We start from the raw sequence: 14,922 nt of genomic DNA on the forward strand, positions 1-14,922 counted from the left end.
AATAAAAGAAAACTATGAATAATTCTATGGCCATAACTTATTAACCTAGATGAAAAAGATCAACTCCTTGAAAGACACAACATGCCAAAACTCACACAAGAAGAAAAAGACAGTCTGAACAGGCCTGTATCTATTAAGTAAATTGAATCAATAATTAATAACTTTTCAAAACAGAAAGCATCAGGCCCATATGGGTTCACTGGTGAATTCTACCAAACATCTAAGTAAGAAATGATACCAATTCTCTACAATCTCTTCCAGAAGATATAAGCAGAGAAAATAATTAATAACTCATCCTATGAGGCCAGCATTACCCTATTACCAAAACTAGACAAAGAAAACTACAGGCCAATATCTTTCATTAATATAGATGCAAAAATCCTCAACAAAACAATAGCAAATCAAATCCAACAATATATAAAAAGAATTACAGACCATGGCCAAGTGGAATTTATTCCATGTATACAAATGCTGGTTTAAAGATCAGTTAGGGCAGGCCGTGTGGCGCGTTGGTTAAGAGCTGGCTTGGGACACCAGAGGACCCTGGTTCAGATCTCACATATGAGGGTCAGTGACACTGCCCTCTACAGCTAAGATGCTGAACAACAGCTCAACCTGGAGCTGGGCTGCCGTGAGTCGCCGGCGAAGGCGTAGGCTGCAGCCACAGCTGCAGTGAGTTACCATGGGCTACCGTGTGTAGCCAGCAGCCAGTGTGAGCGGCCAGCAGCCAGCATGAGTGGCCAGCAGCGAGCGTGAGCGGCCGTCCAGAAGCCGGCGACTGATCTGCCTCGCCCGGGAAGAGCGCAATGATGGTGCCAACTTGGGCCAGTGAAGCAACGTCCTCCACAACTAGACTGAAGAACAAAACGACAGCAACTTGTCTGTTCCCCTTCCCCCAATTCCCCAGCACTGTTCCCATCCCCCAATTCCCCAATTTTTTTTTAAATGGTTAAAATGGTAAATCTTATGTTAGTATTTAAAAAAAAAACTTGGCAAACTAGGACTAAAGGGGAATTTCCTCCACTTGATAAAGAACATCTGCAAAAAATGTACAGCTAACATCACACTTACAGTGAGAAACTAGAAGCTCTCCCTTTAAGATCAGGAACAAGGCAAGGATGTCCCCTTTCACCACTGCTTTTCAACGTTGTACTGGGAGTCCTAGCTAATACAATAAGACAAAGTTTTGTTTTTATTACTACAGATTGGGAAGGGACCTTTTCTTTCTTTTTTTTTTACAGGGTTTTATTTTTACAAATTAAGAAAGGAAGAAATAAAACTGTCTTTGTTCACAGATGACTGATTGTCTGTAGAAAATCTGAAAGAACTGACAAAAAGCTCTTGGAACTAGTAAGCATTTATAGTAAAACAAGATTGAAAAATACAAGGTTAATATACAAAAATCAATAGCTTCTCTATATACCAGCAATGAACAAGTGAAATTTGAATATAAAACACAATACCATTTCCATTAGCACCAAAAGAAATGAAATAGTTTGGTATAAATTGAACAAAATATTCACAAGATCTATATGAGGAAAGCTACAAAACTGTGATGAAAGACATCAAAGAAGAACTAAATAATTGGAGAGGTATTCAATGTTCATGGATAGGAAGATTCGATATCATCAAGATGTCCATTCCTCCCAATTTGATCTATATATTCAATGCAATCTCAATCAAAATCCCAGCAAGTTGTTTTGTGGATATCAACAAACTGATTCTAAAGCTCGTGTGGAAAGGCAAAAGACAGAATAGACAACACAATATTGAAGGAGGAGGAGGAGGAGAAGAGAAAGAAGATGAAGAAGGAGAAGGAGAAGGAGAAGGAGAAGAGGAAGGAGAAGAAAGTTGGAATACTGTCACTACCTGACTTCAAGACTTACTATAAAGCTATAGTAATCAAGACAGTGTGGAGGCCAGCCAAGTGGCGCGTTGGTTAAGAACTGGCTTGGGACGCCAGAGTTCCCCGGTTCAGGTCCCACATGAGGGCCAGTGACACTGCCCTCCACAGCTAAGATGCTGAACAACAGCTCAACCTGGAGCTGGGCTGCTGTGAGTCACCGGCGACGGCAGGTGGGTTGCCATGGGCTACCGTGTATGGCCAGCAGCTGCTGTGAGTGGTCGTCCAGAAGCCGGTGACTGATCTGACTCGCCCGGGAAGAGTGCAATGATGGTGCCAACTTGGGCCAGTGAAGCGGCGTCCTCCACAACTAGACTGAAGAACAAAAGGATAGCAACTTGTCTGTTCCCCTTCCCTCAATTCCCCAATAAAAATCTTTAAAAAAAAAAAAAAGTAAAGCAACCCAAGTTCCCATGGACAGATGAATGAATAAGCAAAATGTAGTTTACACATACAAAGGAATGTTATTTAGCCTTAAAAGGAAAGGCATTCTGACAGACGCCACAATATGAATGAACCGTGAGGACATTATACTAATGAAATTAGCCAGGCACAAAAACAAAACAAAACAAAACAAAACTGCATGATTCCATTTATATAAGGTACTTAGAATAACAAAAGTCATAGAGACAGAAAGTATAATGGTGGTTGCCAGGGGCTGGGGAAAGAGGGGAATTGGGAGTTATTGTTTAATGGGTATTGAGTTTTAGTTTTGCAAGATAAAAAGAGTTCTACAGATGGATGACGGTGATAGTTGCACAACAATTGGATACACTTAATACCACTGAACTGTACACTTAAAAATGATTAAGACAGTAAATCTTATGTTATGCATATTTTATCACAATAAAAAAAAGGAGCTATTAAGTCATGAAAAGACATGGAGGAAACTTACGTGCATATGACTAAGTGAAAGAAGACAATCTGAAAGGTTACATACAGGATGACTCCAACTGTATGATGTTCTGGAAAAGGCAAACTATGGAGACAGTAAAAAGATCAGAGTTTGCGAGGGCTTAGGAGGGAGGGAAGGATGAATTGGCAGAGCACAGAGCATTTTTAGGGCAGTGAAACTGTTCTGGATGATAACTATAACGATGGATACATGTTATTATACATTTATCAAAACCCATAGAAGGTACATCGCCAACAGTGAACCATGGTATAAACCATGGGCTTTGGGTGATAATGACGTATCAATGTAGGTTCACTGATTGCAATATATGTATCACTGTGGTGGGGGATGGTGATGGAGGCTGTAGTTGTAGAGGGGCAGGGAGAATATGAGAACTCTCTCTGCACTTTCTGCTCAGTTGTGCTGTGAACCTAAAACTGCTCTAGAAAATAGGTTGATTTAAAAAAAAAAAAAAAGGTTTCAGAGTCAAGTGCCCCATCTCCTTCCTTGATCCCACAGTGCCTTTCTTTCATAACACAGCCCTGCCCAGCCCCAGAAAGGGGGACACCTAGGTGACCCCAAAGCACAGGCAATGACATCAGTCATTTCTTTTCATTTCACATCAGCAGCTCTGAGCGGGTAATAAACGACCACAGCTAACAAAGCAGTGCTGCCAGCTGATTTGGACTTTTTCCTGCATTTCTGGGCTATTAAGGAAAATATATTATTTACACTTTTAATTAATAAGACAAACAGCTGGGTGGGGAAGAACCACCACCACTCCAGGGCAGAAGGCTCGCAGGTGAGGCCCGTCTCCACCATTCCGTAGCTGTGTGGCCTTGGGCAAATCGCTTCCCCTCTCCGATGCCGATGTGGCATCTGACAATGGGGTGCCTATTCCATCCCTCTTTGCCACACCTGGCTGTTTGAAAGTTCTTTAGCTGTGATTCACAATGTGGATATATGTCATTAAAAACCAATAAGAAAGCCTCTTGAGAGGACTTTCTGCTAATTTTTTGCTACATAAACAGAAAGGCTCATTCTTTGGATGAGGAAAATGAAGACTTCGTATTATTCCTCCATAATGTCAAAGAGTGGTCACCCCCGTAGAGCAAATGGGTTCGCCTGGCCTTGCTCTCACAGCCAGCCGTGCCAGGGAGATGAGGCATCTCCCAGGGGAACACTCTGCCAGCTTAGCCTCCCGTCAGAGCCGGCGGGTATGTGGCCCTAGGATGAACCTTCTTGGGTAAATTTAAAACAACTTGAAAGAGAAGGAAAAAGTGTAGGATGGAAAATATCCAACAAGGGAGAAAACAATCAGGGAGCTGTCATGAGTCACATGTGGACACGAGGCTGGACTGAGGCCAGAAAGTCCTCGCAGAAGTTGGGCTGAGTGAGCTGGGAGCTGGGGCGGTGAGAACCTGTCATCCTGTCCTTTCACATACGTATCTCAGACAGAGTGAGGGTGAAGCCAGGAAGGGAGATGAGCTTTTGGGTTGCAGCCCCTTCCTGGGCTTAAACTCAGGGCTTACGCCCCACCTATCAAAATTGGAGAAAAATGAAGGGTGGTGTTCGGATGATAATGGTAATGATGCCCATCACCTTCTGGAATGTTGACGCCTTCCTTCTTGGAGAACGGGTGGCACACCTGACATCCATCATCTCATTTAATCTTGACCATGAAGGCTGCAATTGCTGTGACTGTTCATCTCATAGGAGACTGAACTGAGTTCATTTGCCCAAGCTAATAACTAATTAAAAATAGTGCTGAGTGGCGCATTGGTTAAGAGCTGGCTTGGCACACCAGAGGACCCTGGTTTGGATCCCACATATGAGGGCCAGTGACACTGCCCTCTACAGCTAAGATGCTGAACAACAGCTCAGCCTGGAGCTGGGCTGCCGTGAGTCGCCGGCGACGGCATAGGCTGCAGCCCCTGCTGCAGTGGGTTGCCATGGGCTACCGTGAGTGGCCAGCAGTCAGCGTGAGCGGCCAGCAGCCGCTGTGAGTGGCCGTCCAGAAGCTGGCAACTGATCTGCCTCGCCCGGGAAGAGCGCAATGTGGTGCCAACTTGGGCCAGTGAAGCAACGTCCTCCACAACTAGATTGAAGAACAAATGGACAGCAACTTGTCTGTTCCCCTTCCCCCAATTCCCCAATAAAAAAATAAATAAATAAAAATAAATAAAGTAGTTTAAAAAAAAATAGTGCTGAAATTCATCTAATGCCATAGCTATGCTCTCCCTCCTTTAAACTGCTTTATGATTTATGAATACCAGATGGAAAATGTGATATACATAGCAAGAGTGAATGAATCCCTTTTCTACCCAATCAATGAAAAAATGGGAGCCTGAATCCAACCAGGATGGAGGAATCACTGGACCCCAACACCATCTTGCTGCATGAATAGAAGTAAAAGGTCCGGACCAAGGGAGGGGACGGTCCCACCCACCTGGGCTGAGGTTAAAACACAGCTGGAACTCTGGCCTCAGCTGTGAGGGCTGAACTATGAAAGTGCCCAGTTCAGACTCTGCCCAGAGGAAGGTGAGCAAGAAGTCAAGACAGCACCTAGTTGCAACCTCAGGGGGAGGCAGAGGTAACTATGAGCTTTCAGCCAGTAGAGGAGAAGATGAGCGGTGAGGATGCAGGTGAGAGGCCTGGAGGGAAAGGAGTGATGTGGCCCCACAAGGCAGATTTGGGGCAAGTAGACAGAGGGTACAAGAGAAGAGATTTCAACTCAGCACAGAGACACTCTGACCATCAGAGTCAGCCCAAGGAAGCCCAAGGTAGCAAGGACTACAATGGAGGCCATGCACCCCAAGTCCCTGCAACCAACTGGCAGTAACTTTGGAGTACAGATTCTGCCAAGCATTCAGTTGCCTATAAGCCCTGCAGCCTTTGTAGAGCTGACCCATTTGATCCTCGTCCAGCCATTTGCGTGAGTAGCAGAGAAGACTGATTCACCTTACAGAGACAATGAGGGTGCTCAGAGAGGTCGAGCAACTTGCTCAAGGTCACAGTGGAGCAGAGCTGTGACTGGGACCTGGTCTTCCTCCAGCTCATAGTGGGGGTGGGCAGGAGATTAATCAAACTCACCTGGACCACCAGCTTCCATTCTCACCGTTGGCATCTCCAAGGCCTTCCCGGAATCAGGGTCAGGATGTCTCCCTTGCTAATCTCTCTCAACGCCTTCATGGCCTTTTCACCATCATCACTGTGGCTTTGCTCCAGGGCTGGGTTCTCTTGCCCTGCACTGCCCTGGGTCATTCTAGCAGTCTCCCAGTTGGCCTCCCTAACAGTGCCTCATCAACCTCTAAAAACCATTCCAATGGTTGCACACTGGAATCATTTGAGGGAGCTTTAAAATATAATAATGCTCCTCCAAAAGTTACACATAAAGCTATGGTAATAAAACCAGCATGGTACTAGCATAAGGATAGACATATAAACTCATGGAATGGGATTGAGAGTCCAGAAACAAAACTATACATCTATGGCCAACTGATTTCCAACAAGGAAGCCAAGACTATTCCATGGAAAAAGAACAGTGCTTTCAGTCAGTGGTGCTGGGACAACTGGATAAGCACATGCCAAAGAATGAAGTTGGGCCCCTACTTCACACCATTTATAAAAAATAAACCCGGGCCGGCCGAGTGGCTCAGTTGGTTAAGAGCTTGCTCAAGAGTGCAAGCTCTGAGCAACAGCGGTTCGATGCCTGGCCTGAGCTGAGCTGCCGCTGAGCTGCCAACAGGTGGCAGGATGGCTCAGCTACATAAATAAATAAATAAATAAATAAATAAATAAATAAATAAATAAATAAAATAAAATAAAATAAACTCAAAATGGATCAGTGACCCAAATAGAAGAGCTAAAACCATAAAACTCTTAGAAGAAAACACAGGGGTAAATCTTCAAGACTCTGGATTTGACAATGGATTCTAAGCACAAGCAACAAAAGGAAAAACAGGTAAAGTAAGGCCTGGGCTATAAGGTCCTCCTGGGGCAGCCAGGCCTCCATCAGCCTGTCCCTGCCACCTGCTTCCCGCTGTCAGCTCTCAGCAGGAGGAGAAGCCTGATGCTTCCTGGGAGTTGCCTCCGGTTGAGAGCTCAGCCTGCTACAGAGGGCTGGCGGAGAGGTAACCATCAGGGGACTTCCCTTTCTACCTAAGTTTCAAACTCTGTGCAAGGCTGGGTGGACAAATAAGAAGAGGGCCACACGGGCACCGTGGGGTGCCACTGTGGGCATGCGGGGTACTCTGTGGGCACATGGGGCACTGCCGTGAGTGCCACGGGTGATGCTGAGTCCTGCAGGGTGCCTCATGGGCACCATGGGTGCCTCTGTGGGCACTGTGGAGAACCACAGTGGATGTATGGGTGCTGTCACTGGCACCATGGGAAACCACCATGGTGCTGTGGGGTGCGGCTGTGGGTGCAAACAGGGTGCCCCTGTAAGTGTGCCACGCGAGCATCGCAGGTGCTGTGGGGTTCTATGGCAAACACGCTGTCCTTGGCGCAGAAGCCCTGTGTTTGGGTCCTAAACTTGCTGCTTTTGAGGGGTGAAGCCTGGATTCATTTACAACTTTCTTTTCAGAACCCCAGTGGTCCCCATCTATAAAGAACTTATTAATACTTGCTTTTTGGAAAGTGGAAAGGATCAGCAATTATCTACAGAAAGGGTCTGGCAAAAATAATCAGGGTGAAATGAAAACCACGGGATAAAGGCTCAGGAAGAACTGTTCACACCCGACATGGCCCCACCCCCCAGGGGTGTCAGAACAGAGAGCTGACATAACCCAGGCCCTCCACTCAGCCCTTTTTTAGACCAGGCACAGAAAGAGGTATGTGTCTCCAGGGTAACCCCACCGTTTGGTCATAAACACCCAGCTCTCACATCCCAACATCCAGAGCCTCTTCAAAAAGGTCACCTTGGGAGGCCACATTATTTCAGGGGGCTGCCATCGTTCAAAGCAAACAGGTGCATCGCGCTGGAAGTTTCCTCACCCTCACAACCACCCAGTGAGGTGCATGCTGTTTGCCCATTTTATAGATGAGAAAACGGAGGCTCTGGGGCGATCAAATCCCTCCCCTGGAGTCAAACGGCAGAGCTGGGACTCAGCCTCCACCAGTCTGGCTCCCAAACCTCAGCTAACATTTCCCATAATAGCACATGCCTGTCTGCCCATGGCCTATGGTCATCTTTGTATTTTTCCTGTGACTAACATTTATCTGTCTCCTGGCTAATCAGAAGGGCAAGGCTAAATCGCTCCTGCTCCCTTGGCACCCCTCCTGAAGGTAACCCAGGATCAGCAGCACACTTGCTGCTTTTCTCTGTACTCAAAGAGATTCTTTCCCTTGGTTCACCCAGGCCCACGGCTTCCTCTGATTAGAGAAGCATCCGTAGCAGAAAGGTCCTGGGGAAGTTAAGCTTTTTCCGACTCGCTTCAGAGCCTTTCCCTGATTAAGAAAACCATGCAAGATCCAAGCTCTGTGATAAGGCAATAGCTTCCTGTGGGAATCAGGGCAGCTGCTGCCAGGAGGCTTATAATTAAGATTACGGCCCTGGCGCTGGCCGAGCGACGGGAGCTGCAGGACACAAATACTACTGAGGCAGAAAGAAAGCCCAAGCAGGCCTCAGGCTTGCCACTCTGGTGCCACTGTCCACACAGGCCTCAGCCTGGCCCTGGGAGCCGACCACCCGGCCTTGAATCCCAGCCTGAAAAAACCCACCCAGCCAGCAGCACAGTCCAGAAGCGAGAGGATGGGCTGGGAGACCAGGCGCATATCAGATCAGGGACAAAGAAAGTGGCCGAGTGCTTCTCAACCACAGGACCCAAGATAACCAAAATTCCAAATGCCATAAGGCGGCTGGGGGCCGCACTTCATAGTTTGTACACCCCATCCACCCTCACAGCAGCCCTAGGGATGGGAAGGCAGGTGCAGGGGCTATGTAGGGAGGAACAGTGTGGGGAGCTTTCTGTGAGTTCATCATCTTATCTTCTCCCCCAAACCACCCCATGGGTAGATATTACGCTCTCATTTTAGAGACCAGACAACCAAGACCCACAGAGATTTTACCAAGACCCCAAAGTTTTAAAAAAATTCTAGGTCAAGAAAACAAATCATTTTTTATGTCTTTTCAGGAAATGAAATTTCAAGAGGTGATTTGGCTTAAAGGTGTTTTTTATTTTTTATTTTTTTAAACTTAAGCCTCAAGTCACAAAGCTGGTAAGCAAAACACATAAGAATTGTAGGGTTGTTCAGGCAAGGGCTTCAAATCTCAGTCGCATTACTCACTGCTGGGTGACCTTAGGCAAGTCACTTAACGTCTCTGAAGCCCAATGTTCTTATCTCTCTGAGGCTGAGGAGAGGACAGAATGAGATAACGCAGGGCGTGTGCTTAGCACTGTGCCTGGCATGCAGAAGCCCTCAGGGTTGGTTAATCTGACTCTTCTGATTAGCCGGGACTCAACCCCAGGTCCATTTGCCCTTCAGGCCCTGTGGTTGTTCCACTGAGGGTCTGAGTCATCCTTTGCCCAAGACTGGCAATCCGGCCTCCTTGGAGCTTTCAAATCCTCTCTTCTCTCCACAGCTTTCCCCGAGCCCCCAATCCATCTCTGCCTTCCTGCTGTCCCACCACACCTGTCACTTCCTCTAGTTCAGCCCTTGGCCTTAGAACCTCAGAAATCGAGGACGTGAGGGCTGGAACAGAGATTCTGGTCACTGCTGCCCCATTTTACAGATGACAAAATGAGGCTTGATGAGGGAAATGGCTTACGAGGACCCGTGAGGCACAATGGTAGCACAGCTGGGCCAAAGGATGGACACCATGACTCCACATTCAGAAACCTTCCATGAGGCCTCCAGTCCACCACGTGTCCTGGAATCACGGGCAGCCCAAGAAGCTTCCAGAGTCCCAGAAGCTGACCTGGGCTTTTCCATTCTCAATGCCATCATGGAATGTGAACTTTATCCAGAAGAGAGCCCTGAGATGGGGAGGAGGAGGAATAACTTCAGGAAGGTATTCCCTGTGGTGGGTGTGGGGGAGGGGGAGGCATGGGAGGGGTCCTCAGCACAGACCAGGCCCTCCGTGAGCCCCCAGGAGCTCTGCTTTCCCTGGGAGATCTCACTCCCTCCAATCCTGCAACCCTCACTCTCTGGATGGACCCATGGAGGACCAACCATGACCCGCGGCCCCCTCAACAGGGCAGCAGCCAGCCTCGTGAGATTCAGCACCAGCTTCTCTCTCCTCACACCTCACCTTTGCTCCCCATCCCTGAACAAACATCTGGGGGCAAGGACAAGAGGAAAACCACCCTTCACCTGCCCTGCACCGCCCCAGCATGAGCCGAGAGAGTTCTCCAGCTCAGAAAGAGAAGGTCTGAGGAGACTAGACCCTCTACGTTTATAAGCTGAGATGCCACTCCACCGTGTTGCCAAAATCATACCTCTTTCAACTGGTGTCTTTTCCTTTCGGGGGTGTCAAGACTCTCTTGAGGTCTCTTTCTGTGGTGGCTTCCAGATAAGCTCTAGAGGGGAAAGAGAAAGAAATGAATTTTGAAAAGGCAAGGGTTAGTGCGGCTTCTGGGGGCCCCCTCAGTCCAGATGTGCACCCACTGCCTGAGGTGTCCACTCCCTCCTTCCACCTCTGCAGGTGTGGAAGCCAGACAAGGGTCCCTATGGCCAGAAAGACAGAACTAAGCACCCAGCCCCACACAGGCTCACAGGATGGCGTCCCCAGTGCCTACGGATCGGGGCATATTTTCAGTCTTGCCAAATCAGCCCAGGAGCCTGTGCAATGTCCACGCGATGACATTGAGCGCGATAATCACAACATCACATTGCGTTTCTTTGCTTCCAGCTAGAGTGTTATCAACTTGGTGTGGGAACTCCATTCTCCTCAGGCAGAAAAAAACCGCTTTCTGAGTAATTTTGAAAATGTGAAAGAGAATTAATCATCGCTTAATGAATGCATGCTCCTTGGGCAGACCAATGCTTTCAAAATCTGGTTGGGATCCATTAAGAGATGTAAAAAAAGGGGTCGGTCCTTGGTGGTGAGAAAAACAACGCAGCCCCACAGTTCAGGGGCTGCAGACCAGCCTCTCCCCACTTCTTCTTTGTCAGTTTGACTCAGACCCCAGGTCACAGGAGAAGGATCAAATTCACCATGTCCAGGCTATGTACCTGCCAGCCTAGGCTTGAGCCAGTCCCAGAAGACCGGGCTTATTCACATGCACAGCTGAGAAACAAAAGCAAAACTTACAGCAGAGAGGGGAGAGCTAAGATCCCCAGCCCAACTCCTTGTGCCCTCAATGAGCAGGCTGCACCCTGGAGGTCCTGATCAAGTTTCAGGTTGTTTCAAATGATTATGACAAGAATCCTGATACCCTCTGCAATCCCATGAGAAAGAATCGCCACTTCAGGGATGAGGATCATGACCTCAGGGGAGTTAAATAACTTGCCTAAGGTCATGCCACTGAAATGGAGCAGCACCAGGACTAGAACTCAGGTCCCGAAGCCTGTTACAAGTGCCTTCTCCACAGTGCGAGATGTGCAAACAGGAAAGCAATGAGTTCCAGGTCGGCTCTACAGATCCTAGCATCATCAGAGCGCCCCTTGCACAGAAGGTGTTCTCAAAAATCCCTGCTAACCGATGGGGAACAGGGCTTGGTTGGTGGATGTGAACTCATTTTATTTGGCTCTCTGCCCCAAACATCCACCCATGTCAGCCCAGGGGGCCTCATGCATCATGGGCCAGACTAAGGCTACAACTGGAGGAATCACTGATATATACATAAGCGCATGGTGGCAAGTTCTCGAATTTAACTGTCAGACTTTGTAGTACGTGTGTGCATGCATATGTGTGTGAGTGAGTATGTGCCCATGTGGGCCCACATGCAGATGATGTGACTTTACACAAGTAAGATCCTACCACACATGTTCTACAATGCCACTTTTCAAGGATATCATGTCTACCCACGACTGTGAGATTATACAGATCTCTGAGTCTTTTTCACAGCTGCACGGTACCCTATCGTAAGTGTGGATTATAATTTATTTTCCTCCCCCACCATAGATATGTGGGGTATTTCCATTTCTGGCCATTACAACTACAACCTTGCTGCAGTGATCCCCACACCTTTGTGTGGAAAGGTCCCTGCAATTCCAAAGCCTGGGTGCCTAGAAGTGAATGTGCCTCCACACATTTAGCCTCTGAATAGATGCAGACCAACTGCCTTCCCAAAATGCTGGATCAATTCCCCTCACACAGCAGGGCAGAAAGAGCCCCTTTTCTTGGATGTAAAGAAAAACTTGGAACCCAGGGCGCTGTCTACATGAGGGCTTTTCTGTTCACCTCCCAGTAGCCAGGGAGGCCAAGTCCCCTGGACAAAAGGAGGAGTTGATTTCTTGGCTCACGCAGATGGCCACTGCTCCACTGCCCGGGGACATCTCAGAGGAACTCGGGCCCACCTGAGCCAGGAACTACATTTACAGGCTCAGAACTGATAATGAGCTTTTATGAGCTCTGGGGACCGCCAGGAACTCGTATTAATGTCAAGCGTGCCTGTCAGCCACGCAGCCTGGGTGAATGTCACACATTAACGAAATTAAAGGCCACGGCCACCCCGGGAAGGAGCTGCGGGCTGCATGTCAGGTGGTGCGGGTAGGCCCGTCAATAACAAAATTACTTTCCAGGTTTTGTACTCCCGAGCCTGAAGCTGTCTCTCCTCTTCAGAGGAATTCTGCCTTCCTGAAGCCTGAGGGGAGATTAGTTTATTACCAGTCAGCCTGGAGAGGCAAAATCCAGCACTAATCCTAATTCTCATTTAAGCAAATCTGCATTGTGTGAGAGAAACCAGCTGGGCTCGGAATTTCTTGCCTCTTTCCCCTGAGATCTCATTCCAGCCCCCTCCTCTCCGTGAAGGGGGGGGGGGTCACTGCAGATGTTAGACTCAGAGCTCTCTTGGGAAGAAGAAAAGAATCCCAGGGTTTAGGGCCAAGAGGGGGACTGGGGCTAGATGACAAGAGGCGGCATTGAAAGATGGTGGCTGGGCGAAGGTGGTCACCGTGGGCTGTGGGAAAGCAAGGGCCACCGCCGTCCAGGCCCCAGACTTACTCTTGGTTTGTACACATATCCCCCACGTTGAAGCGGCCCAGGATGAAATCCTGAGTCCACTTCGAACTAGCTCTGTGACCTTGAGCAACTGACCTTCTTAATCCATGCCTCAACTCCTCCTCTGAGAAACAAGGCTAACAACAGCTGATAACTCATAAGATGTGTGAGGATTGCATGAGGAATGTGGACACAGGACTTAGAGAGCCCGCCATACAATATCCTATTTCTTGAATGTAAGACGCCGTGGATTAGAATTGCACCATTATTTTAGGGACTTCCAAGAAAGAAAACACTGCCAGTTAATTAATTATGAATGTCACTTTGTGAATGATGCATCCTGGTTCCAGAGACATTAAAATTAAAAAAAATTAAAAAAAAATAAATAAAGTGTTTCTTAGACTCTGCAAACTATATAGTAAGAGCTTAATCAATGGCAGTGGGTGGGATGACTAGTACCCAAGTAACCCCATTTTGCAAGGTCCAGCTCAGATCTTTTTCCCTCTCTTCTTTCTTCTAAACAAAGCAAATCTGCATTGTGTGAGAGAAAGCAGCTCTCAAGTTATAAGAAAAATTTTGAGAGCTACTTCGGTGTCCTGGAAGAGGCCCAGTTGAGAGACTTTAATCTCTACCCTGATGCTTCCTACTCTATTTTTACATTAAAATAGAGCATATATACACAGCAATGCACACACCATGAGTATGCAGCCTACTGAGCTTTCACAAACAGAGCACCCCCGCGTAACCGTCACCCACATCAAAAACTTCTACTTTCCAATCATTGTTTCTCTTCCATCCCATGTCTCTCAAATTACCCCTGGTTCTCTATCCCACTGCCCCTGCCCTTCCCTGCCTGCGCTCAGCCTTATCATTGTCTGTCCACTTGCTGCAAACAGGCTCCTGGTTAGTCCGCCAGCTGGTGGCTGGTGACCCCTGTTCCCTCCAACCTGCCCTCTCCTTTGCTGTAAGACTGAGCTCATAAATGTGGAGTATCGTGTCTCTCTCATGGCCTCCCTTTACCTACACATGGGGCCTTTTATCATCTGATCCCTAGCTGCCAACCTTTCCAGGCCCACCTTCAGGTCCTCACAGTATGCATACCCCACAGTCAGACTGAATTCACCTGCAAAATGTGGACAATCATAGTCCTACCTCGCTGGCCTGAGCTGGGAACTAGATGTGCTAACGGATTGTAAGTGGTTCCCATGGTACATGGCGCAAAATCAGCAGCTGATAAAGGAAGAAGGAATTCCATAAAATAGAATCTGCTTGCTACTTTCTGTAAAACTGGTAGTGGTCATGATTAGTGGTTTCAAGTTATACTTCTTAGGTCCTTCTCTCACTCTCTCAGGTGTCTACACAAAGAAAAGATGGGGTCTACACCCCAGACATATGCTAACACTTAATTCACAATAGCTGGACTTTCTAATATTTTATATAATAAGTTTCTAGGTAACAATGAAGACAACTGGTTTAGAGTCTCTTGATATCCTAGAATCCCAAGTCAGTATGATTTCAGAGAAGGAAGAGAGCTGGGAAGGCTTCCTGGAAGAGGCAGCAAGGAAAGGATGGAGGGAGGAAGGTGATCAGCCCAATGATGAGCCCTTTCCTGGCTAGCTCCTGCTACAACTTCTCTCTCTCTCCCCCTTCCCTCCCTCCCTTCCTCCCTCCCTCCTCCAGCCACTCTACATCTCTTCCTGGCTCCTAGGTGGAACTGCCATCCTTCTGACCCCTGTGACCACAAGGACTCTTGGTCTTGTGCCCCAAGAAGGAGCAGCATCCTCGGGCGGCGAGACCCTGGAGGTGGCTCAGCCCTGGGCCCCCTCTCCCCACACCAATGCCAGGCCACGAGATCCAGGCTGGGCCACTGCCAGCTGATGCATGGCTTGTTGACAGATGAAAGCTCTGCAGTTTATGGCTCCAAAGCAAAGCCAGGGCTTTGTTTTACTTTGTTTTAAATTAGCAACGCAGGGGGTTGATGTGGGGGTGGGGGGAGGGGCAGAGCCAAGGAGCGTT

General features: G+C 47.9%; 1 protein-coding gene across 6 annotated transcripts in view; it reads right to left on the reverse strand.

Annotated features, from left to right (window-relative positions):
• The window catches only part of TSPAN18 (tetraspanin 18), a 179,784-nt gene that overhangs the window by 138,703 nt on the left and 26,159 nt on the right, over positions 1-14,922 (reverse strand). For 3 of the 6 annotated variants that reach the window (XM_019659967.1, XM_019659960.1, XM_019659958.1), the window contains exon 2: positions 10,241-10,321. The gene's annotated coding sequence lies outside the window, so the exon portion shown is untranslated. The other 3 variants (XM_019659961.1, XM_019659959.1, XM_019659962.1) reach the window with 3 other exon arrangements.

The sequence above is a fragment of the Hipposideros armiger genome, unplaced genomic scaffold, assembly GCF_001890085.2.
Source record: "Hipposideros armiger isolate ML-2016 unplaced genomic scaffold, ASM189008v1 scaffold_309, whole genome shotgun sequence".
Classification (NCBI taxonomy): Eukaryota; Metazoa; Chordata; class Mammalia; order Chiroptera; family Hipposideridae; genus Hipposideros; species Hipposideros armiger.